Source organism: Triturus cristatus, chromosome 3_1 (assembly GCF_964204655.1).
Source record: "Triturus cristatus chromosome 3_1, aTriCri1.1, whole genome shotgun sequence".
Taxonomy (NCBI): domain Eukaryota; kingdom Metazoa; phylum Chordata; class Amphibia; order Caudata; family Salamandridae; genus Triturus; species Triturus cristatus.
The window spans coordinates 763,577,609-763,603,866 of record NC_140583.1 but is presented as its reverse complement, the minus strand read 5'-3'; positions in this window follow the sequence as shown (position 1 = coordinate 763,603,866).

Here is a 26,258-nt window from a genome sequence, read left to right as displayed (position 1 = left end):
ATATTGCAGCATACTAGAGCCATCACCAACAGTGACCCAAGCTATCCTGTAGCTAGGCATTTCAAGGCACATCATGACAATAACCTAAAACATCTCCAATACTTTGTCATTGATGCGATACCTCCACTTGGCAGAGGGGGGATCGGGAACAAAAACTCAGGCGCCTTCAAACACGATACATTTTAGAGTTAGATACTAAATATCCGGGGGGTCTAAATACTAGCGAGGATTTGCACACGTACCTTGACTAGATACTTTCAATCAGTTTGAAATTGGCTTTCGTTTTCCGTTTATAGTTACTATTAGAGATTAACAACAGTTAATAGGTAGGGAATATTATATGTTAGGATGCAGATTTGTATGTATGAATAAGTATAATTACTTTTAACATCATATTCGTTTAATATTTAATATTTAATATTTAATATTTAATATTTATGTGAAAGGAATCTCCTTTTAATACCTGCATTTTATGTTTAACATATTTTTACTACCTATGTATGAATCTATGTCTCTCCTTCCAACTTGATTGATCTAATGTTTCATGATTTAGGGTTGTTCGACTCATCTAAAATTTGTACAGACAACAATGATAAAGTTACTATGTGGTATTTTACCTACTTTTTAAGGGGAGGTTTTTTAGATAAACATGTGTATATTTTAACAATTTATTTATTTATATTTATATTTATTTATATATTTATATATTTATATATTTGAAGTTCATACATGTATCTATGATTGCTCTTCGGCTAAAATAGTGACCCGAGGCAATTGGCAGTCATCTAATCCCCGACAATACATGCGTTGTTTGTCTGTCCATGAGACCAGAATTGTCACAACCAGTAAATACATGGCACATGGATAAACTTCAGCCTACAACATATTTAGTCAGAACACATAGCTCAGACACTTATAGTCTGTAACATTAGAAATAATCCTTGTAGTTATTATTCTAATTATGCACAGAGGGAGGTTATATTTTAACCAGCCCTCAACACACTTCTATTTTCATGCACTTTTTTTTACGCACTTGCACTTTAAATAATCTTTATACACCGGTTCTCTTACCAGTTTTCAAAATCTTTGATTTAATAACTATTGTATACACGGGTACATCTAATTATCACTAAGCTCCCATGTAAAACTACTTACGCTAACAAATGGAAAACATGTAGGTCTTAGGCATTTATGCCAGTATTCAACCCTCAAAATGACTCTACAGATATGAAGCATTGAATGATTTTATCAATAATTGACATGACAATTAGGTGATATTTTAAAAGACATCTATGCGATAAAATTGTTATACCTAAAGTCTGTCTTTCAAATTACACATTGTTGTAACGTTGCAGTGTTTTCCATGTTTACTGTATCATGTGACCTTGCAATTTCACTTTAAAAATGGATTCCTTCCGTGTAAGCGCTGTCATGTGATCAAGGCAGAGGAGCTGCCGAAACGCATCATGGTGGAATGTGTGCTTGCAAAATAAACTAATCAAGCACCTATCTGGGTCCTATCTCACTTTGTTCCAGCGGTGTGGCATGGAGGCGTAGAGCGAGCATCTGCTGATATATATATATATATATATTCACTGAAAAAACCATAGGTTTCACACATGTTATAGTTAGCGGAAATTTTACTGATAAAAAACCAGTGAAATTCCCCCGTTATAGTTAGTGCAGGCAACTATAACTCACGCGACCGCAATCCTCTGCTGATGCTAATACTGTATTTAGACACTTATATGCCCATGTCTTCTTCCATACATTTTTAGCTATACATATATTACAAATATTTTTTTTTCATAAAGACACATATGTCATCAGCAGAAGATTGCGGTCGCGTGAGTTATAGTTGCCTGCACTAACTATAACGGGGGAATTTCACTGGTTTTTTATCAGTAAAATTTCCGCTAACTATAACATGTGTGAAACCTATGGTTTTTTCAGTGAATTTGCAAGGTTTTTTAAATGCTAATTCCTAACTATAACGTGTGTGAAACCTATGGTTTTTTCAGTGAATTTGTACGGTTTTTTAAATGCTAAGTTACTTTACGCCATTCGAGGCGTGCGCGCCCACTTAACGCAGTTCGTTCCGTGCACGGTTTTTATCAACTTTAATAAGCCCTGTACATTTGGTGGCCTTCGGCCACCAAAAGCACAGGGGGTGGGGTCAATGTGGATAGTGTTTTTTTTATTTCAATTTTATAATTTCATGTTGCCAAAATTTAGTTTTTTTTACCTATTAATAAGCCCTGTACATTTGGTGGCCTTCGGCCACCAAAAGCACAGGGGGTGGGGTAAGTGTGGATAGTGTTTTTTTTATTTTTATTTTTTTTACCGTACGCTTACGGTAAGCGTACGGTAAGCGTACCCCGCGAAATTGCCGAAAAAAAAATAAAACCGTTTTTGCTCTTGGGGGATGTTTGTGGACTCCCTCAACATGACTATGTGGGAGGGAGTTGTCAAAACAGCCCTGTAACATGTTTTTGGCCATCATGTTTGATAAACAACACTCAGTGCGAGAGACAAAATGGCGGCCGCCGCTTCCTGGTTTCGGCCGATTCGAATGTTTACTAAGATCTAAGAGCCAATCAGAATCGCGCTCGCGCACGCCACCGTACGCTTACCGTAAGCGTACGGTAAGCGTACCGTAAGCGGGCTCAGATATATATATTGATTTAAAGGCTATTTTCTCAGAATCTACTGAACAGATTTACACCAAACCTATAAAAGGCACTTCCTTGACCTAGGGACTACCTCTCTGCCAAATTTTGAGTAATTCTGTTCAGCCGTTCGGGCTGTAGCTCGTTCTAAAGGTCCTATGGAAAAATGCATGGGAAAAACGCGTTTTGGGACCCCCCTTTTATCTCAGCCCCCGCTTGACGGATCCCCCCGAGACTTTCAGGGTAGGAGCGGAGCGTAGCGCCCCACCTATTTTGAGAAATTCGCGAGGATTCGTCGACCGGCGCCAAAGTTATTCAAAATAGAATGTTGAGGTTTTCCTATGGAAACGTGGTCCTAACTATAACTACCTACTGGCGACCGCCAGTAGGTAATATATATATATATATATCTGATCGAAACATGTCAGGACTCTGCCGGTAATTCATTAAAGGGATTGAATTCGCTGTGGAGTGTGGCTGTCTCCTTTTCCCAGGAAGAGGTGTTTTGTTGTATATTAAACGGCGTGGTTCAGCCGTGAGCCTGCACCGCCAGCAAGTGTGCCTAATTTGCCCGAAATGGAACCATTGTGTGTGATGGCTGAAAGCGCAAGGGCAATGGCACTGCCGAAGACTGACTTTGGCATGGTTCTCGGTCGCCTTGAAAGTGGGCGATTTGAGACACAGTGAACCCGGAATGCGATAACATCACTAAAAGACATAATCCACTGGAGGATACAAAATGCGGAGGGACTTAAAACCGCAAGTACCATAATACATCTGGTTACCAATCTGGGCGTCCACTAGGGGACGAGCAGTATAAGAACTGGTAATTGAATTGTCGGTTTGTTTGCCCCTCATCGAATGTCTCGGCACACCTCCGAAGAAGATCAATGCTGATCGAAACATGTCAGGACTCTGCCGGTAATTCATTAAAGGGATTGAATTCGCTGTGAAGTGTGGCTGTCTCCTTTTCCCAGGAAGAGGTGTTTTGTTGTATATTAAACGGCGTGGTTCAGCCGTGAGCCTGCACCGCCAGCAAGTGTGCCTAATTTGCCCGAAATGGAACCATTGTGTGTGATGGCTGAAAGCGCAAGGGCAATGGCACTGCCGAAGACTGACTTTGGCATGGTTCTCGGTCGCCTTGAAAGTGGGCGATTTGAGACACAGTGAACCCGGAATGCGATAACATCACTAAAAGACATAATCCACTGGAGGATACAAAATGCGGAGGGACTTAAAACCGCAAGTACCATAATACATCTGGTTACCCATCTGGGCGTCCACTAGGGGACGAGCAGTATAAGAACTGGTAATTGAATTGTCGGTTTGTTTGTCCCTCATCGAATGTCTCGGCACACCTCCGAAGAAGATCAATGCTGATCGAAACATGTCAGGACTCTGCCGGTAATTCATTAAAGGGATTGAATTCGCTGTGGAGTGTGGCTGTCTCCTTTTCCCAGGAAGAGGTGTTTTGTTGTATATTAAACGGTGTGGTTCAGCCGTGAGCCTGCACCGCCAGCAAGTGTGCCTAATTTGCCCGAAATGGAACCATTGTGTGTGATCGCTGAAAGCGCAAGGGCAATGGCACTGCCGAAGACTGACTTTGGCATGGTTCTCGGTCGCCTTGAAAGTGGGCGATTTGAGACACAGAGAACCCGGAATGCGATAACATCACTAAAAGACATAATCCACTGGAGGATACAAAATGCGGAGGGACTTAAAACCGCAAGTACCATAATACATCTGGTTACCCATCTGGGCGTCCACTAGGGGGTGAGCAGTATAAGAACTGGTAATTGAATTGTCGGTTTGTTTGTCCCTCATCGAATGTCTCGGCACACCTCCGAAGAAGATCAATGCTGATCGAAACATGTCAGGACTCTGCCGGTAATTCATTAAAGGGATTGAATTCGCTGTGGAGTGTGGCTGTCTCCTTTTCCCAGGAAGAGGTGTTTTGTTGTATATTAAACGGCGTGGTTCAGCCGTGAGCCTGCACCGCCAGCAAGTGTGCCTAATTTGCCCGAAATGGAACCATTGTGTGTGATCGCTGAAAGCGCAAGGGCAATGGCACTGCCGAAGACTGACTTTGGCATGGTTCTCGGTCGCCTTGAAAGTGGGCGATTTGAGACACAGTGAACCCGGAATGCGATAACATCACTAAAAGACATAATCCACTGGAGGATACAAAATGCGGAGGGACTTAAAACCGCAAGTACCATAATACATCTGGTTACCCATCTGGGCGTCCACTAGGGGGCGAGCAGTATAAGAACTGGTAATTGAATTGTCGGTTTGTTTGCCCCTCATCGAATGTCTCGGCACACCTCCGAAGAAGATCAATGCTGATCGAAACATGTCAGGACTCTGCCGGTAATTCATTAAAGGGATTGAATTCGCTGTGGAGTGTGGCTGTCTCCTTTTCCCAGGAAGAGGTGTTTTGTTGTATATTAAATGGCGTGGTTCAGCCGTGAGCCTGCACCGCCAGCAAGTGTGCCTAATTTGCCCGAAATGGAACCATTGTGTGTGATCGCTGAAAGCGCAAGGGCAATGGCACTGCCGAAGACTGACTTTGGCATGGTTCTCGGTCGCCTTGAAAGTGGGCGATTTGAGACACAGTGAACCCGGAATGCGATAACATCACTAAAAGACATAATCCACTGGAGGATACAAAATGCGGAGGGACTTAAAACCGCAAGTACCATAATACATCTGGTTACCCATCTGGGCGTCCACTAGGGGGCGAGCAGTATAAGAACTGGTAATTGAATTGTCGGTTTGTTTGCCCCTCATCGAATGTCTCGGCACACCTCCGAAGAAGATCAATGCTGATCGAAACATGTCAGGACTCTGCCGGTAATTCATTAAAGGGATTGAATTCGCTGTGGAGTGTGGCTGTCTCCTTTTCCCAGGAAGAGGTGTTTTGTTGTATATTAAACGGTGTGGTTCAGCCGTGAGCCTGCACCGCCAGCAAGTGTGCCTAATTTGCCCGAAATGGAACCATTGTGTGTGATCGCTGAAAGCGCAAGGGCAATGGCACTGCCGAAGACTGACTTTGGCATGGTTCTCGGTCGCCTTGAAAGTGGGCGATTTGAGACACAGTTAAACCGGAATGCGATAACATCACTAAAAGACATAATCCACTGGAGGATACAAAATGCGGAGGGACTTAAAACCGCAAGTACCATAATACATCTGGTTACCCATCTGGGCGTCCACTAGGGGGCGAGCAGTATAAGAACTGGTAATTGAATTGTCGGTTTGTTTGCCCCTCATCGAATGTCTCGGCAGATCAATGCTGATCAAAACATGTCAGGACTCTGCCGGTAATTCATTAAAAGGATTGAATTCGCTGTGGAGTGTGGCTGTCTCCTTTTCCCAGGAAGAGGTGTTTTGTTGTATATATATATAGATATATATATATATATATTTCCCAGCTCCTTGTTCCCATTGAAATAGCTTTGCAGAACTCTTAAGACGGGTGCCTTTTCATCGTGAGAATGGGACTCACGTTTTTATAACAGCTCCAGCATACACAACTCCAGCACATGCAAGGCACTCACGGGATAGATTAAAATCAACTTTTATTCAATGCAGACGCATTTCAGCCTGTAGCTTTCTTCAGTGCATAAAAGTGAAATTTCTTCTGCGCACAGCATTCGGTTTAAATACACAATACTGCTTCCTCATTGGTGAGTTTTATAATGATAGAAAACAAAGAAGGACTGAAAATGTTCTCTATATTCCGGCTGACAAACAGGTAAGGTAATATGTCCATGTAACTTAATTTATTTCCATATCGTATTTCATTTAACATTCTAGATAGATAGATAGATAGATAGATAGATAGATAGATAGATAGATAGATAGATAGATAGATAGATAGATAGATAGATATTCACTTAAAAAAGCAAAGGTTAAAGGGACATTATAGTTAGGCTCAGATTTCACTCATACAAAACTAGTGAGCTTCAGCATTTATAGTTACCTGAGCTAACTATAACTCACGCGCCTGCAATGCACTGCTAATGACCTCACATATTACATCACTCATGACAAGGTCAGTAACATCAAAGATGACAACACTAATGACATCATCCACAGAACCACTCACATACCCACTCACACCACCATCGAACCTCTCATACACCCACTCTCATACAACCCCTCACAGTCAGTGCGTCAGTCTCTGTCTGGGTCTGTGAGTGGGTACATGAGTGTCATTTTAGGTCTGTGAGTGGGTGGATGAGTCTCTGACTGGGTGAGTGAGTGGGTGCGTGACTCTCTGAGTGGGTCTGTGAGTGGTTGTGGGTCTGTGAGTGGGTGAGTGAGTGGGTGCGTGAGTGTGTGAATGAGTCTCTGAGTGAGGGCATGAATATCTAAGTATGTCTGAGTCAGTGCGTGAGTGTCTGAGTCTGTCTGTGAGAGGGTGCATGAGTCTGTGAATGGCTCTCTGAGTGGGTCCATGAATATTTAAGTGTATCTGAGTTAGTGCTTGAGTGTCTGAGTCAGTCAGTGAATGGGTGCATGAGTCTGTGAGTCAGTGAGTGAATCTGTGAGGGTGCGTGAGTATATGACTGAGTCTCTGAGTGGGTGCATGAATATCTAAGTGTGTCTGAGTCAGTGTGTGAGCGTCTGAGTCAGTCTGTGAGTGGGTGCATGAGTCTGTGAGTGGGTGCATGTGTCTCTCGGTTGGTCTGTGAGTAGGTGTATGAGTGCTTGAATGGACCTGTGAGAGGGTACATGAGTGAGTGTGTTGATCAGTGGGTGTCTGATTGGGTCTCTGAGTGGGTGCATGAGTGTGTGAGTGGGTCTGTGTGTAGGTGTGTGAGTGGGCCTGTCAGTGGGTGTGTGGTAAAATAGTAGGGGGGCACACAGGAGCAGGTCCGCATGCCAGCTCCCCCTGTAACTGGCTTCTTGTCCAACTTGTCCGCAGTTTGTTACCTTTGGTTTTGTACCTCCTCTGCTAATTTTCTGCTTGTTTGCCCCTAATTTTTTACTGCGCACCCACTAACAGACCCACTCATACACTCACGCACCCACTCACAGACCCACCCACACACAAATGCACCCACTCAGTGATTTCATCAGTGATGTCACTGACCATGTCATGAGTGATGTAATATGTGAGGTCATAAGCAGTGCATTGCGGGGGCATAAGTTATCGTTAGCTAAGGAAACTATAACTGCTGAATTTCACTGGTTTTGTATGAGTGAAATCTGAGTCTAACTATAACGTCCCTGAAAACCTTAGATTTTTCAGTGAATTTTGTAAGGTTTTTTTAATGCTATTTCCTAACTATAACGTCCCTGTAACCTTTGGTTTTTTTAAGTGAATTTCTAAGGTTTTTCAAAATCTATTTCCTAACTATAATGTACCTGTAACCTTTATGTTTTTAAGTGAATTGTAAAGGTTTTTAACAAGTTATTGTGTACGTTTAATGTCTCTATTACTGGTAGTTGTCAGAGTCATTTTATTAATAATTTAAAATAGTATTTACTCATTTCATTTCATTTCATTTAAATCTTTATTTCGACGCATTTGCATCATAAAAGAACAATAAAAAAAAAACATTTCTTACAACTTAACAATTGCCAACTCAGGACAAAAGGGGAAAAGGGGTCAAGTAAGCTAACCTATTCATAATATCCGTTGCTTCCGAGAATCAATTTCATACTTTCATAATTCATTGTCAATCACATTTCGCCTGGGTGGAAATTTTAGAAGTTAAAAATACAATTAATAATAAATATAGTTTTAAAAACTCTTAAAATAGTATTAAATCACTAACCGCTAGTACATTTTTTTTTTTTTTTTAAATTCATAAAAAGAAACATCAACAACATCCTCCAGGTTGGATAATAAAACAACAATTAAATGCTCTGATATCATAATCTTATTTTTGAAACTATCTAGTGATATGTTGTCTCATTTTTCCTCGCCCTTTTTTTTTTTTTTTTCCTCTTTTTTTTTTTTTTAAAAATGTAGACCCAACTTTATTCTAATAAAATTAGCAGCGAGAAGAAATCTACTAACTCCAAAAACTATCACCTGGCTGGTGTCGGTTTTTAAAATTCTACCAGCCTCCTTATAGGATCTAGAACCTATTCTATGGCAGAGTGGTACTATCCACTTTTTCCTTGGAATTACATAGCTTGAGCAAAATAGAAGTATATGTAAATCATCTTCCTTTGTACCATGAGTGCAGGAAATACAAAGATCACTTCCTGATTTCGCCCAGCTTTTTTCAAGGGCCTTCGTTCTAAGAGTACCATATCTAAATTTTAGGTACAGAGTTTTTGATAAAGGCGGGTGGATCTCGTCTAGAAAGGGTTCAAAAGATGCTACATCCTTAAACAATAGAAAGTTTTCTGTTAGCGGTCCATGGATTCTTGTGTATACTGACTCATGGCTCACATGTGACCAATAGGATAGTTTAACAATTTTCTTAGAGCACGGGTTCATAGCCTCAGGGTCATTCCAAAAATGGGCTAGTCCAATCATGCCTAACCATTTTTTTACATGCTTGAACCAATAAACTTTGTTACAACTATCAAGGTCCATAACTTCTTTCAGGCCTTTCTTGTAATTTACTAGTTCTGGGGTCGTCCACAATCTAACCCACAGCAATAATGGTCTTAATATTGCATGTTGATCTGTTCGTTTCAGGTTTAGATCCAATAAAAGTGGTGTTAGTGGGGTATTTGTAGATATTTTTATCAACCCCCTAAGAAACTTGTTCTTAAGGCATTCAAATGTATTTCTACATGCAGGACCCCATAATTCCGCCCCATATAGTACCGCTGATTGTACTTTATACTTAAATATCTCTAGGGCAGGGGTCACAGCCTTATTCAAGCATTCTTTGTGTCTTTTGAGAATTGGTAGACAGTTTTGTTTGAAAATAATCTTGTTCTTTTCTAACTGCGGTCTCCATGTTAAAGAAGAGTCTATAGAGACACCCAAATATATAAAATTCTGCACATAATCAAGCTTCTGTCCATTTAGCATTAGATTTTTCTTAAAATTTCTATGTGGACTCAGTGCCATGTATTTCGTTTTTTTAGTATTGATTTCTAGGCCCTTCAAGGAACAATACGACTGAAATCTATTTAGTAAATTTTGTAGGCCCCGTGGTGTTTGGGAAATGAGGATGGTGTCATCTGTGAACAAAAGTGAAGAAACCCGTTCGCCCCCTAATCTTGGTGCGTCGTTATCACTACACTCCATGTAAGATGGTATATCGTTGACAAACAGGGAGAATAGGGTTGGCGCCTGTACACACCCCTGGCGTACTCCTCTTTTTATAGGGATAGCTTTTGTAAGTTCCCCAGTAGGACCCCACCTGACCTTTGCATAATTGTCCTTGTGTAATCCAATAACCAATTTTAGTAGGCCTAGCGGGAGCCCCTGAGATTTCAGTGATTCCCACAGAAGTTCTCTCGGTATAAGGTCGAATGCGGCCCGTAGATCTACGAATGCCACATATAAATGACCTTTACGAAGGGTAACATATTTCCAATACAAGCAACAGAGCCTTAGGACTTGGTCAGTGGTTCCTGTTTTTACTCTGAAACCTGCTTGATATTTCGTTAAAATTTGTTCTTCTTCCAACCAGGAATTTATACGGTTTAAAATATGCCTAGCATAGATTTTTTGAGTAATATCTAAAAGACTTATGGGGCGATAGTTAGCAGGATTGCTTCTATCGCCCTTTTTAAAAATAGTAATAATTTCCGCCCCGTTCCATGTGTCCGGAATTGTCTCCCCAGCAGCAACAGTATTGCACAAATGATTAAGATAAGGAACCCAGACCTCAAGTTCGTGCTTGAACAGGTCACCTGGTACTTTTTCCAGTCCTGGGGCTTTCACAGATTTGACAGAATTAATAGCTAATTCTGTTTCCTCTAGATCAAACACTATATGTGTCGATTCAGCCTCTGCAAACAACAGAGCATGATCTTCCTGTACTACACTATCAGCCCCTTGGTCGGCGTACAGGTTCGTAAAATGATCTATCCAGGTTGCTTCGTCAAGGAAAACCTCTCTTGAGCCCTTCTCCCTTTGGTTACCCTTAGCCACTGTTTCCCAAAATAGATTTTGGTCCTTCATTTTAGCTGCCATCAGCATACATGACCATAGTTCCTCGTCCCATGTACACTTTGCATTGGCCAGCACCTTATTATATAATTTCCTATTTTCTTTAATTGCCAAAGAATTTTTAGTTTTTACCGACTCTATCAAAGCTGATTTTGCTGTTCGGCATTCTTTATTAAACCATGGTTTACCTATAGGCTGCAATTTCACAGCACCCGATCCTTTTTTTGGTCTTCTGGTCATAAATTCTAATAGTTCTTTAAAGAACTCCTTATGTAATTTAAGAAATTGACCAGATTCACTTTCGGAGGGATTATAGGTATCAAATACTTTAGTGAGACAGTTATAGATGTTTGCCACTAAGTCTTCTTGTCCCAGGATATAAGCCCATTTAACGGACCGACGATTATTGCTTAATATAACGTTATCTGGGACTGGTTGATGTCCTACCTCTTCGACTTCTGGTCCCATTATTAAGCTCTTTACAAAACTAACTTCCAGGGAATGATGATCACTATCAAATCTATCTTTGACCATCAAGTCTTTTATATATGGCCATAAGTCCATGGAAATAATAACATAATCAATTATACTTTGGCAATGACGTCTCGTGAAAGTCGGTACCTTGGGACTGTCAGAGGGGAAACGCCCATTACATGCCCTCAGTCCATAGCTTACCAGTACCCTTGTAATTTGGAAAGCTAGGGTAGTTCCTATAACTGACCCATTACTAGTTAAGGATGGTATACCATTAGCATTATCTTCATCCTCATACAAATTGTTCATTCCAACAATGGGTTCAAAGTTACAGTTCATGTCCCCGCATATGATCGTGCTTACTTCCGGGTCCAAAGTATCCAGTACTGATTCTAATTTATCGATACATGGTGACTCCTTGTGTGATGGACATGGTCTATTATATACATTAAAGAGATATATCGTCCGGTTATCATTGGTAACCATTTTCAAACCAAGTATATCTAGAGAATCAATTCTTAGTTGCTGTATGGCTATGTTAATGGACACACTAACCCATATTATTAGCCCTCCTGATGGACGGCCTCTTACTGATGGAACTGCTTCCAGCTGGTAAGTTCTATATCCAACCCTATACATGGATGTCGTAGCCCAAGTTTCTTGTAGGACACAAATTTCAAAGGAATTTATATAAAGGTTCCATTCAGGGTCACTTATTTTTGAACCCACTCCTGCAACATTCCATGACACAATCTTGGCCATAGAAGGACCTTGGTTTAAGCTACAGCTAATAACCGATGAGGAATTACTTGATGTCATCGGTATTCCTGAGCTATTACTATTATGATCATTTGCCTCATGATGTTTTATTTGTTCCACTTTGGATGTTGGTTCTAGAATTGCCATGAGTTTTTTTTTGGGTGTGATGTTTCCCCCCTGTGTACCAGTTGATAATAATTGAGGTAAGCGATTTGGGAAATCAGGTGTCCTAAAGGAGCTTGTTGGAGACGCGGGTAATGTAGCGGGAGGGACTAATTGACAGGATTGAGATTTATGTCCTTCCCCATGTACTGGGAGTCAATCAACAGCCTCCAGTCCGCTAAACCTATTAAAACAGGGGATTAAGGGTTGTGCGAACTGTGGACCCGTCCATTCTCCATAATACTGCGAATTGACATGTTGGGGCCTCCCGGCCCAACGTTGTATTATGGTCCAACCATCCTCCCCCTCCCTTTCTCTTCTCTTGGGGTTTGGATTTCCAAATACCTCACACCCATTTCCACCTCTATTTTGTTTTGTATCCCTTAACCAACTCCATGCGTTATCTTCGTGTTTCATTGGTGGATAAAAATAAGCCAGGGGTCTTGCCACGATCAATGAACCGTTATTCTTTGGGATTCCCAAACAGATGTGTCCTACTGACCGAGGGTCTTCAAATGATACAATCACACAGTCCCCTTGTATTTTTTTCCTAATGTTGCCTACCCAAGGGACCCTCTCTACCATTAGGATATTACTTCTTATTGTTGGTGGTAATGGATGATTAATATTCAACCAGTGTGAGACTTTGTTTTTAAGCGCCTCGTATGGTTCTAGGACTAATGGGTCTAGTTCCGGAACCCCAGTTAAAATGACTACATAATCGCATGCTTCAGGAGGTAGATGAACATTCCTGCGCTTTTCTATATGCGTGTTGTCATCAGTGTGTCTAGGCGTGCTACAAGGAGCCGTTTTTCCAACTGTTGTTCCACATGACATAATGGACTTTGCATTTTTTTCACCCACATCAGTAACAATAGGATTGGTATTAGGGCCCTTCGGGACTGGATTCCTTTCTTTTACTACATCATTGTCAAGTTTTTTTGATACCTGTACAGTGCTAATAGGGGCTGGTATCTGAGTTATCATTTTTTGCTTGCTAGTATGTTCATCTTTTTTCTCTTTCCTCAGTTCAATGAGTTGTTTTTCTATCCCATCTAATTTTTCTTCTATAGGAATAAGCAGTTTCTTAAATATTTTTGACAAGGTCGATATAAGGGAATCTTCATTCCCTATATTTATGCCTGTACTATCAGCTGATAAATTAGCAGAAAGAATATCAGCTAGGGAATTATCTAAAAAGCTATCGTCTACAATATTCATGGGTAATGTCTTAAGGACAACCCCTCCTTTCCCTGGTTCTTGGCCCTGTCTTTCCCTTGTCGCGCTTACATTGGATCTATTATTTCCTTTGCTCTTTATAGCCTTGGTAGTTCTAGTAGCGGGGTGTTTTTTGTGGAATCGCTTACTTGTACTTTTTTTGGGGATTGCTCCCTCCCTTATCCCTTTTCTTGAGGTATTATTGTCAGTTATCTGGCTATCTGACTGGGGAGCTACCGAGGTGTTTTCTATGATTGCCAACCCCTGTGAATCAGTAGTACTACAGTCTTGAGTATCAGAATTTACACTGGTAGTACCGTGAACTTCTGCATTAACATGTAGTGTATTAAGATTGATTGGGGTATTCTCGGGGGTTCGTATTGGGGTTCGAACTGTAGCAATGTGACCCATGGAAGACCTCTTAGCTAAGGCAAGATCTTGGGAAACCCTCCTTTCCATAAGGACAATACCCTGATCTATTAGTGTATTTGTGCGTACTATAAAATCATCTAAAGTTCCAGTGAGTTTGGAACTACCTGACACAGCTTTACTGCTTCTAGTTCCACGTGACATCATATCAATATGATCGGGATAACTAAGCACGAATGGATAATAACGAACTTTTGGGTGTATCTAACTAATTGCTATAATAATAATGATAGTTAGACAATAGAGTTCCTTTTATATCGATGAAGGGGGAACACCAATTTCTATTGTATCTATCAAGCCTGCCCACATCGACATATAACATTGAAAAATAGCTGTCCATGTAATGATAAATAGTAATGCTAGTGTGCTTACGATGTCCGATGCATGCACAACGATACGGGCAGCGTCTCTGGCCCAGTCCAGTCTCCTCAGGCCTCTGAGGGCCTAAGAGGGCCCGCCCTTTGCCCGGGCTTAGCCCGGCGCCAGCCCGCGCGCGTCCCGTGTCGCGGGGACAAGATTCAAATTTATGCGCCTTCGTGCGCGCTTCTTACGTAGGCGGACTTCCGCCGCTGAGGCTCCTGGGGGCTGTGGTCCTGCGCTCTGCGGCCGCGGTGTGGTGTTGTTGCGACGGCGGCAGGAGAGCTCTGTAGGAGGCCAGGATATTCACCGGGGATCAGGTATGTGCCACTAGGTTCCACAAGGTCCCTCAATTCACCCGCTCTGCCGGGACAAGGTTCAAATTTATGCGCCTTCGTGCGCGCTTCTTACGTAGGCGGACTTCCGCCGCTGAGGCTCCTGGGGGCTGTGGTCCTGCGCTCTGTGGCCGCGGTGTGGTGTTGTTGCGGCGGCGGCAGGAGAGCTCTGTAGGAGGCCAGGATATTCACCGGGGATCAGGTATGTGCCACTAGGTTCCACAAGGTCCCTCAATTCACCCGCTCTGCCGGGACAAGGTTCAAATTTATGCGCCTTCGTGCCCGCTTCTTACGTAGGCGGACTTCCGTCGCTGAGGCTCCTGGGGGCTGTGGTCCTGCGCTCTGCGGCCGCGGTGTGGTGTTGTTGCGGCGGCGGCAGGAGAGCTCTGTAGGAGGCCAGGATATTCACCGGGGATCAGGTATGTGCCACTAGGTTCCACAAGGTCCCTCAATTCACCCGCTCTGCCGGGACAAGGTTCAAATTTATGCGCCTTCGTGCGCGCTTCTTACGTAGGCGGACTTCCGCCGCTGAGGCTCCTGGGGGCTGTGGTCCTGCGCTCTGCGGCCGCGGTGTGGTGTTGTTGCGGCGGCGGCAGGAGAGCTCTGTAGGAGGCCAGGATATTCACCGGGGATCAGGTACTCACTAAAAGATAGCTCTAATTTCTCTTTTTTATATTTTGTATATATTTCTTATAAAATTTAAAGTGCTTTTTATGTTAGTTTTTTTCTCTCAAAACAGTTTTTATTGTTTTTTAGGTAGGTACTCAAACAGTCCAGGTACATTGTAGCAGGCTTTCAAATGATGGCATATCTATTATAATACACAGTCTGCAGAAAATAAGAGCCTTTTTTTTTACAATAATATATCTCGGTCCTTCCCCTAAATACACAATTATAAATCCCCTCCCTCCCCAAACCCCTGAAAACATAAATGTGGTACATGAAAGTGGTCATGATATGTGTCATAGAGTAATCTGTGGAGGTCCCCTGTTGGTCATCTAGATAGAGGACTAAATATGCTTTCCCCCCTACTTAAATCTTCCCTCTGGCAATGACAATTTAAACTTGGAACAAGTGCAGTGCTCTTGGGGTATGCACAGAGAGCCAAACATGTGGGGAGAAAGCTCACCAACGGGCCACATATGTATTCAAACTTTTTGTAGGAGTCGGTGGCAATGTCCGCCATTTGTTCCATTGTGACCGCTCGCTATAATCTGGTGTGCCATTGCGTGAGTGAGAGTGTGGATGGGTGCTTCCATGCGCCTGCCACCGCCATCTTTGCCACCCCCACACACAGCCACATCACTGCTTTGTCACTGCTCATCTGATAGCAGAGATTGTCATTGCGCAACCCTAGAAAGATCATTTTGGGGTCATTCGGTATTGAGTGTCCTAGTTATCCTAGTATAATTTTCATTTGGGTAAGAATTTCCGACCAGAAGTTGTGGATGGTCAGGCAGTCCCACCAAATATGTTTAAAGTCTCCCAACATGCCACAGCCTCTCCAGCATAGTTCTGAGAACTGGGGAAAGATTTTCTTGAGTTTGTTGGGGTATAAATATCAGTCATATATGAGTTTATAATGTGCTTCCCTCAGACCCATGGAATGTTGCACTGTGGAAGGTCTTGCCATAACCTTGACCAACTAGAGTTTGGAATGGGTTACCCCTATGTTTAGATTTTCAATAGGATATGTGATAATATGGTGATAATTTAATTAAATTGTAACATTTGAATTTTTAGAAATTTCCCAAACTGTTCCATTATTAATACTTTTTGAGAGTTTGTTATTATGGGCCCGATTCACAGAACTAACTTAAGACAAAATCCTAAACTTACTACCATTTTGGTATTCACAGAAGGCACTTACTCATTTTGGTATTCACAGAAGGCATTTAGGAGTCCTAAAGTTAGGACTCCTAACTTCTGTGAATACCGAAATGAGTAAGTGCCTTCTGTGAATACCAAAATGAGTAAGTGCCTTCTGTGAATACCAAAATGGTAGTAAGTTTAGGATTTTGTCTTAAGTTAGTTCTGTGAATCGGGCCCTATATGTTTAAGTTAATTTTAAAAAGAGAAATTGTGTGTTCGGTCATTTGGCATCAATTTCTCCATTTTATTTGTGAGTAGTTTCTGTAAGCGAAGTATTATGAGTGTAAAAGATATATTATTGCGAGTTCTGCAAAAATAATACTTGGTAAAAGTAATGTAACCTTTTTTTTTTATTTAAAAAAATGGAGTCATGTACCGGTCGCGGTTCTCTAGTATGTGTGCACAAACCCGTTATACTTTAACAAGTATAAAATACATATCTAGAAAAAGTTAACGTTTATTTTCAAGGAAGCGGTTTACTACTGAAATTTAAAAAAAGAATATTAGTATAGTTGTGAAATATTTTTATAATGTTCACAACATGTTTACATAGGCACGACTCCGTTGCACAACTGCCGCAAATGTATCACGACTAGCGTATTTTTAATAGTGTTGAAAACAATCAAAATGTCTTTTAATGTAGAATTTAAGGGTAGTGATTTACTAATAGAATACTGAAACAAATATGAAGACGTTAAAGTTAATTTAAAAAGGGTTTTTAGCTATTTTACGAGACTGCGATGCTGTTGTACACCCAGCAGACACGTATTTCTGAGTCTGATGATGGCATGATTTCTAAAAGTTTTAAATATGCTAGTACATAATTTAAATATGTGTGTTACTTTAGGAGTTTAGTATAAAATATGTTAAAAATTGATTTCCTAATAGAAATTCATACTTTGAAAACAAATGTAATACATTTGACTTATACGCATCGTGAACGCAATGGTGACGCGATCCCATTGCGACATCATGTGACATGAAAGGAAAGCTTTTCATTGGTTAAAAAGGTTTCAATTCTGTTAGAAGGAGGATCAAACACCTATTTTTTTCTTCTTGTGGGTGTGTCCGTGGAGCTTGACACCTTTTTTATTGTTTCTGTTAGAAATGGGATTTCTGGTTGGCTAAGGCTTTCGCCAAAGCCAGGCAGAAACCACCACTCTAGTCAGGGCAAGGGAGTTACACGCCAAAGATAACCCCTGCTCACCCCCTTGGTAGCTTGGCACGAGCAGTCAGGCTTATCCCGGTGGCGATGTGTAAAGCATTTGCACAACACACACAACAACAACTTACTAGGCACACCACAAAAGGAACTCCACACAAGGTTATATCAAAAATAGCCTTTGTATTATCATAAAACACATTAGATGGTAATCACACAATATACACTGTGCCAACTGGCACTGGGCAATATTTACAGGGGATTATATACACATGACAGGGCCACGTGGGCCACTGTCAGAATCATCACTTAGTAAAGATAATAAATGTACTAAATGTAGACATATAATCAACGTAGAACACAACCAGTAATTACTGGCACACTATGCTCAGCATCATCCTGTAACATAAATCATATCATGTAAAGTATCATATCAGGTGAGAATTACATTCTGCGCCAACCTCACCAGCAAAAACACATTATGCAATCACCTCACAAGTCTAAACACATTAGACCCTAACCTCCTAAGTATAACTCACCTTTGGGGAGTAAATCACACAGTGAAACATAATCTCCCTAGCATAAACCATGATATGCAAAAACAACCTCATAATCATAAGCCACATTTAGAGGTATACCCCAGGGTGCGTAATCATACTACATACATCACATTTCCTAGCATCACATCACATTAGGGCCTGGTGCCCTATAAATCTAACATTCCCCCTGGCCAACTGGCCATCTCCAAAGGGGCTCAAATGCCCTCTGTCCAAAAGTCAGGGCGTGCTGCCTTTGCAGCAAGAGTCAAGGGTGCGCCATGGTGCAAACCTAAACATAGCAGCTGCCCACTACTTGCTGGGCAGCTTGGAAAGTATGGGGCAAAGGAGTGCATCTCACTCCTAACTTCACAAGACATGCCCGAAAGAACTGTGCGCCTAAACGGTGCAGCTGGCACTCATTGCTGCGCAGCAGTAAATGGGGGAAATGCCTGGGCACTCCATGCCCCTTTGGAAAGATAGGTAGTAACATTGCAGCTACCCGCGCTGGTGCGGCGCAGCTGGGAATTGCACAAATTGGCCCTGGCACAACGGTGCCCTCTGGGCCTTGCTGGGGCTCTAATATTGCCCCTGGTGGAGCCACACAGGGCTCTAAATTAATTCTGCCCAAGCGTTGGAGCCACGCATGGGCTCTGAAGATCATCATGCCCCATCGTTGCAGCTGACCCCTGCAAAGTGGGGCAGCTGGAGAATATTGCCCAACAGGGGCGGCACAGGCCAACGGGACCTCGGGACCCCCCCGGGGGCCCTTTAAAACAAATATTGCCACGTTGGAGCGGCCCGCTGCACAAACGGGGCAGCTCTGAGCGGGGGCCTCTGCCAGGCACCATTTACTGCGAGCCCCACTCACCTGGGCTGTTCGCTGGCATAGGCAGCAGTCTTCTCTCGGCGGTTGGCAGCAGGCGGGGCTCTCTCGCTCCTGAGAGCCTCGCGGGTGATCCGCTGCACCGCTCTTCACCCAGGACACCTCTCGGGACCCGGGACTTCTCCAGGGAACCCGTGGGGTTCCTTCCGCACTCCTCATCCGGCAGGGGGGCTCCCCACGGCTCACGGGAGCCCCGTGTCGTCAGCAACTCTGACGCCTCTTCCGGCCGGATCTCAGGCCCCACCCACGTCCCGGGCAAGGGGCACCTGACTTCCGTTTTGGGCTCGGCTACGGCAGTGATTTTTTCCTCGGCGGCAAGAGGGTTAGGCTCCCTCGCAATTAACAATATAAAGCGGGGTGGGCACCCACTAATAAAACAAAATCAGAAGGCCACAATCGTGGGGTGGGCACCCGCCAATCCCAGCAATTTCGGGGGAATCCCCATGCTGGGGGATCCCCTCTCAGCAGCGGCGCGCAGTCCAGCGCTGCAGGGAGAAAGTAAAGCGCTCCCTAGAGAGGAAAATAAAGCGCTCAACAGGTGCTAGGGTTAAGTCCTTGAAGTCCTTGGGGAAAAGGAAATGGAGCTCCAAGCTCCCAGCAAAGAAGTTCATCAGGGCAAAAAGGGGCAGGCAGGGCCCAGGGAGGCCAGCCGTCCCCTGGGCCCACATCAGCAGCACACCCTGCAGGATCAGCATCCAAGTACAGAACATTTACATGGGGTCAAAGCCACTTCTTTTATACACCATTTTCCTTTGTTCTAACAGTGTAGGGCATGGGGGAACCAGAGACAACTACTGGTTCAGGGGAGCTGTTGAGCACTTTGTTTTGCTCAGCTCCTCTCTCCCTTTCACAGGACAGGCCAGGGACATCAGATGCACCACAGGAGGTGGAGCCAGCATTGTGGAGGGAAGGCACAGCCCTTTTCTGGTCCCAGGTGCAACTCCTCCCTTCCATCTACATGCAGATCTCCCTATTCACCACCGGGCAGACCCATCCTGGCTCCTGGAATCCCCCAGCCCTCTCAGCTCCTGTCAATCACAAGCCAGACATGCAATTCACATCAGGCAGGCAGATACACAGCACACAGAAATGCCAACTTCTAAAAGTGGTATTTCTCATAAAGTCATAACAGATCTGCGCATACCATTGTGCAACATTCATTCTCACGATTTCATACATACTAAACTCGACACTGCACTTCCCTCACATCAAGAATTACCATGGACACACATATCCTCCATGCATTCCTATGGGAGGGCAGGCCAATCTCACCACACACACTCAGAAAGTGCACACACTTTACATTGGGCCACAGTGCTAAAGTTCCCAGAGGCCTAAAACCACTACCACCATGTCAGAGCTTAAGGCAACAAGTTCAGGGGTGAACCTGCCAAAAAGGGCCAAGTCCAACAGCGTCCATCTATTTTCTGTTTATTTTGGTGTTTTCCTCAACTTCTCATCAAAAGGAAGATTGTATCTGCTGATGTACAGGTTGAGAAGCAGTTGGAAGAGGCTGAAGAGCAAGGGAGAAACCCAGATAAATAATTTCCAGAGTAGCGACCTTATTGCAGCTGTACAAAGTAAAAGCATGATTTCAATGTTCAATAACACATTTAAAATTTTTGGCTTACGTTTTCTTTTTAATACCTATCAGCGGGTCTCTGAGTACTTGACTAACTATCTCACTGAATCTGTAAATGGGTATCTGAGTGTCTCAATAAATCTGTAAGTGAGTGCACAAGAGTATGAGTGGGTCTATGAGTCAGTACATGAGTCTCTGAGAGGGTCTGTGAGTGGATGCATGAGTGTCTGAGTGAGTGTTTAAGTGGGTGTGTGCATCTCAGTGGATAGTGAACGGCTGCATAAGTCTCTGAGTGGGTCTGTGTGCCACTGCCTCATGAGTCTGTAAGTGGGTATATAAGTCTGTAAGTGGGTCTCTAAGTGGGTGACTAACTCTGTTTATGACTTTGTGACAACGTGCTTCATTCTCTGACTAGGTCTGTGAGTAAGTGTATTAGTCTCTGAGAGGGTCTCTGACAGAGTGCATGACTCTCTAAGGAGGTCTTTCAATGAGTCCATCATTCTACGAGTGAGCCTCACAGTGACTGCATGAGTCTATGAGTTGATCTGTGAGAGAGTACATGATTTTGTGAGTGGGTCTGTGAGTGGGGGTGTGAGTCTCTGACTGGGTGTGTGGAAGTCTGAGTAGGTCGGTGAGTGGGTACATAGGTGTCTCATTGTGGCTGTGAATGGGTGCATATGTTTCTAAATAGGTCTTCAGTGGGTGTAGGCAGTCTGAGTGGGTCTATGAGTGGATGCGTATGTCTCTGACTGAGTCTGTGAATGGGTACATAACTCTCAGTATGTCTGCGAGTGGGTGCATGAGCCTCTGAATGGGTGAGCCACTCTCTGTATGACTCTGTGAGTACATGCATGAGTCTCTGAATGGGTCTGTGTGTGAGTGCATCAGTTTCTGAGTACATCTGACAGTAGGTCCATGAGTCTATCAGTGGGTCTTTAAGTGAGTGCATAAGTGTCTGAGTGGGTCTGTGAGTGAGTGCATCAATCTGTAAGTGGGTCTGTAAGTGGGTGCAAGAGTCTCTGAGTGGATCTCTGACTGAGTGCACAAGTGACAAAATAGATCTGTCAATGAGTCCTTCATTCTATGAGTGAGTCTCTGAGTGAGTGCATGAGTCTATGAGTGGGTCTGTGAAAAAGCACATAACTGTGTGAGTGGGTTTGTGAGTGGACACATGAGTTTCTCAGTGGTTTTGTGACTGTCTGAGTGGGTCTGTGAATGGGTACATGATTCTCTGAGTGCAGCTGTGAGAGGCTGCATGAGTGTCTAAATGGGTTCTCAGTGGGTGTATGACAGTCTAACTGGGTCTGTGAGTTGGTGCGTGATTCTCTGGTAGTGTCTGGGAGTGGGCGCGTAAGTCCCTGAATACATCTGTGAGATGGTGCATGAGTCTCTCAGTGGGTCTGTGTATAAGTGCTTCAGTGTCTCAGTGGGTCTGTGTGTGGGTGTATGAATATGTTAGTGGGTCTCTGAGTGGGTGAGCGACTCTCTGTAAGACTCTATGAGTACATGCATGAGTCTCTCAGTAGCTCCATCTGTGAGTGCATGAGTTTACGAGTATATCTCTCAGTGAATCCATGAGTCCATAAGTGGGTGTGTGAGTGAGTGCATACGTATATGACTGGGTCTCTGAGTGATTGCATAAGTCTGGGAGTGCGTCTGTAAGTGGGTGTTAGAGTCTATGAGTGGGTGCATGAGTAAATAAATGAGTCTTGAGTGAGAGTGTGGCTATCTGAGTAGGTCTGTGAGTGGGTGCTAGTCTCTGAGTGGGTCTGTGAGTGGGTGCTTGAGTATCTTAATGGGTCTTGAGTGGGAGTGTGGCTGTCTGAGTTGGTCTGTGAGTGGGTGCATGAGTCTGTGAGTGCCTATCTGAGTGAGTGTGTTACTCTCTCAGTGGGTCTCTGAGTGGGTACGTGATCATCACAGTAGCTCTGTGAGTCGGTGTAACAATCTTTGAGTGAATCTGTCACTGCCTGTGTAAGTCTTTGAGTCTAATGAATGATTGAGTGTTAGAATATATATAGGTTTTTTCTACGAGGTTCGCAAATCCACCATGACGTTACACAGTGCGCTGCCCTGAGCACCAGGCTCGGTGCGCAACTCCCCTCCGTGACAAAAAAATATATATTTGCAAAATAAAATTAATAACTTGGTCAATAACCCCATAAAGGCAGGAGACTGCAACCCTGACTACTTCCACATTCTTTCGACTTGGCAACTATAGCCTGGGACCATCCACCATTTTGTAAAATAGTGGCCATTTAAAAACAGAAATTAGGTTCAGTGGGTTCGTGCCTCCACCTCGATGTTACATGGCGGCCGTGCTGAGCACCTTGATGAGGTCACAACTCCAGCCATGCCAAAAAAAAACGAATCTGCACATTCTAAAACTCATAGGAGCTGTCTAAGACACCCCTATAAGGCACCCATGCTGTCAAGGTTCGCCAACCCTGACCCCTTCTGTGCTTTTCACCATGTAAAACATTCCCCCGGACCAGCTCCACTTCATAAAATGGTGGCCGCAACATTTCCTTCAGCTTGCAGACAGCCAATAGATGCACTCCTCCTGCCGAATGCAGCCCCTGCGTCACAGCCACAAACCCTTCGCGTCCCCAGTTATATATCTTAAAACCTTGATATTTCTCACCAACTCGCAACTGCTGAACGGATTTACACCATTTAATAAAAATGGTTCATTCTGGACCAACAGCTATATATATATATATATATATATATATATATATATATATATATATATATATATATATATATATATATATATATATATATATATATATATGGAAGAAAAGGTTGCCCCTAGGTGGGACGCACTCACAGAGGCTCTGTAAATGTCAGGGAAGGTCCGGTGTTGAGCCCCACCACAGCACTCCTGACGCGTTTCGGGCCAACACCCTTTATCAATATTCATAGGACACCCCCGCGCCGCACGGCCACCAGCTTTCGCGTGTGCCCCCCGCCTGCCGCTGCTCTCAGCCTCGCTGAAGCCTTCCTTCCCTCTGGCCACGCCCCCCGCCGCCGCTCGTTGCTATCCCGCTTTTGTTTGATATTGTACTGTATTTTGGTATTGTAATTGTTTTTATATCCTTTATCTGCCTTTTCTTGTGTTGTCGCCCCCCTGTGCTGTTTCCCCTGCGCCCACCCGCCCCACTCCCCGCTTCCCGCCGCTGGGAGTGTGGACACGCCCCCTTCCCTCTGTGCCCTCCCCGCTCCCGCCTCCCAGCTGCTCCTCCCTCCCTGCACTTCACCATAAATGGCGAGCGTGCGCACGCGCAGCGTTAATGCGCAGCGGGCGTGCCGATTGTGCGCCGAAGGTGCGTCAAAGGTAAGCCCGTCTGCGCCCGTCCGCGCCTGGACCGCGCCCAGTGCCAGGTCCCCTGGCTCCCGCCGACACCAGCCCACCCGCCGGACCTACGACGCCACCGACCTCCACGCACTCAACGCCGGTCGAATCCCGGGCTGCTATCAAGCCACCCCAAAACGCACCCACAGACCCTTCTGCTGCCACTCCTGCAAGTTCACCTGCAACCGGACCTGCACTACACCAGCACCGACCAAGCCGAGCACCAGCAGCAACCACCTCAAGTGCATCCTGCTCAACATCCGCTCCATCCACAGACACGCCGTCGAGCTCTGGAACCTGCTCGACACCACAGCCCCAGACGTCGACTTCCTCACGGAAACCTGAATGTGAATGAACGCCTCCTCAGCGCCCGACATCGCCATCGCCATACCGGACGGCTAACGGATCATCCGGAGGGACCGCGTCAACCAGACAGGAGGAGGCATCGCCATCATCCACAGGAACTCCATCCGCATCACGACCAACACCGACGACACCCACGCACCCGCCGAACACCTGCACTTCCAGATTCACATCAACCCCAAGACCACCCTCAGAGGCACCCTCATCTACAGACCCCTGGGACCACGCACACAATTCAGCGAAGACATTGCCGACTTCATCAGCCCGCACGCCCTCCCCTCCGCTGACTACATCCTCCTCGGGGACCTCATCTTCCACCTGGAGAACAACAACGACCGCAACACCACCACCCTGCTGGACAACCTCGCCAACCTCGGTCTCAAGCAGCTGGTGACCACCCCCACCCACTACGCCGGACACACTCTCGACCCCGTGTTCTCATCCAGCAAGGACATCGCCTTCAGCCACGCCACCGGACTCCACTGGACGGACCACAGCTGTGTCCACTTCAGCTTCAGAAGGACCATGATCCACCACCACCAGCAACAGGTTGCACGCAGAAGCTGGAACAAGATCACAGCCGACCAACTCGCGACTTCCCTGAGCATGAACCCTCCCACCAGCGCAACGAACCCAAGCCAGGCGGCCACCAACCTCGCGAAATGGATCAGCAACTGCGCAGATGACCTCGCCCCTCTGAAGACCCCGCCTAGCAGACCCGGCAGCAAGAAAGCCCCATGGTTCACCGACGAACTCAAGAGCTCCAAGAAGAACTGCCGAGCCCTCGAGAAAGCCTGGCGCAGAGACCCAACACAGAACAACATGACTGCTCTCAAGCTCGCCACCCGACAACACCACCAACTGATCCACGCCACCAAGAAAACTGCATTCAAGGATCGACTGGACAACAACGCCCACAACAGCAAGGAACTCTTCAACATCGTTAAAGAGCTCTCCAACCCCAACGCCGGAAACAACGACATCACCCCTTCACAAGACCTCTGCAACTCCCTCGCCTCCCACTTCCACAACAAGATTGCGGACATACACAACAGCTTTAGCACTCAACCGACGCACGCCACGATGGAACCACCGCTCCCCTCCACCACCCTCCGCGCCAGGACCCCGATCAGCACCAAAGACACCACCCGCACGATGAACTCCATCCACTCCGGATCTCCGACCGACCCCTGCCCTCACCACGTCTTCAACAAGGCCGACGCTGTCATCGCACCCCACCTGCGGGACATCATCAACACCTCCTTCGACACCACTACCTTCCCGGAGAGCTGGAAGCACGCCGAACTCAGCGCTATACTAAAGAAGCCATCAGCCGACCCCACCGACCTCAAGAACTACCGCCCCATCTCGCTGCTCCCGTTTCCTGCAAAAGTCATCGAGAAGACCGTGAACAAGCAGCTGGCCGCCTTCCTCGAGACGAACGGATCCCTCGACCCCTCACAGTCTGGCTTCCGGGCCAACCACAGCACCGAGACCACCCTGATCGCAGCCACCGATGACATCCGAGCCCTGCTCAACAATGGAGAAACAGCGGCCCTCATCCTCCTTGACCTCTCCGCGGCCTTCGACACTGTCTGCCACCGTACCCTAGTGCAGCGCCTCAGCAACATCGGAATCCAGGAGAAGGCACTGGAATGGATCATCTCGTTCCTCGCCGGAAGGACACAGAGAGTCCGCCTCCCCCCGTTCAGATCAGAAGCCACCAAAGTCATCTGCGGCGTTCCTCAAGGCTCCTCGCTCAGCCCTACCCTCTTCAACGTCTACATGAGCCCCCTCGCAGCCATCGCACGCCAACACAACCTCAACATCATCTCCTACGCCGACGACACCCAGCTGATCTTCTCCCTCACCAACGACCCCGCCACCGCCAGAGCCAACCTACACGAAGGGATGACAGACGTAGCCAAGTGGATGACGAACAGCCGCCTGAAACTGAACTCGGACAAGACGGAAGTCCTCATCCTGGGATCTTCACCC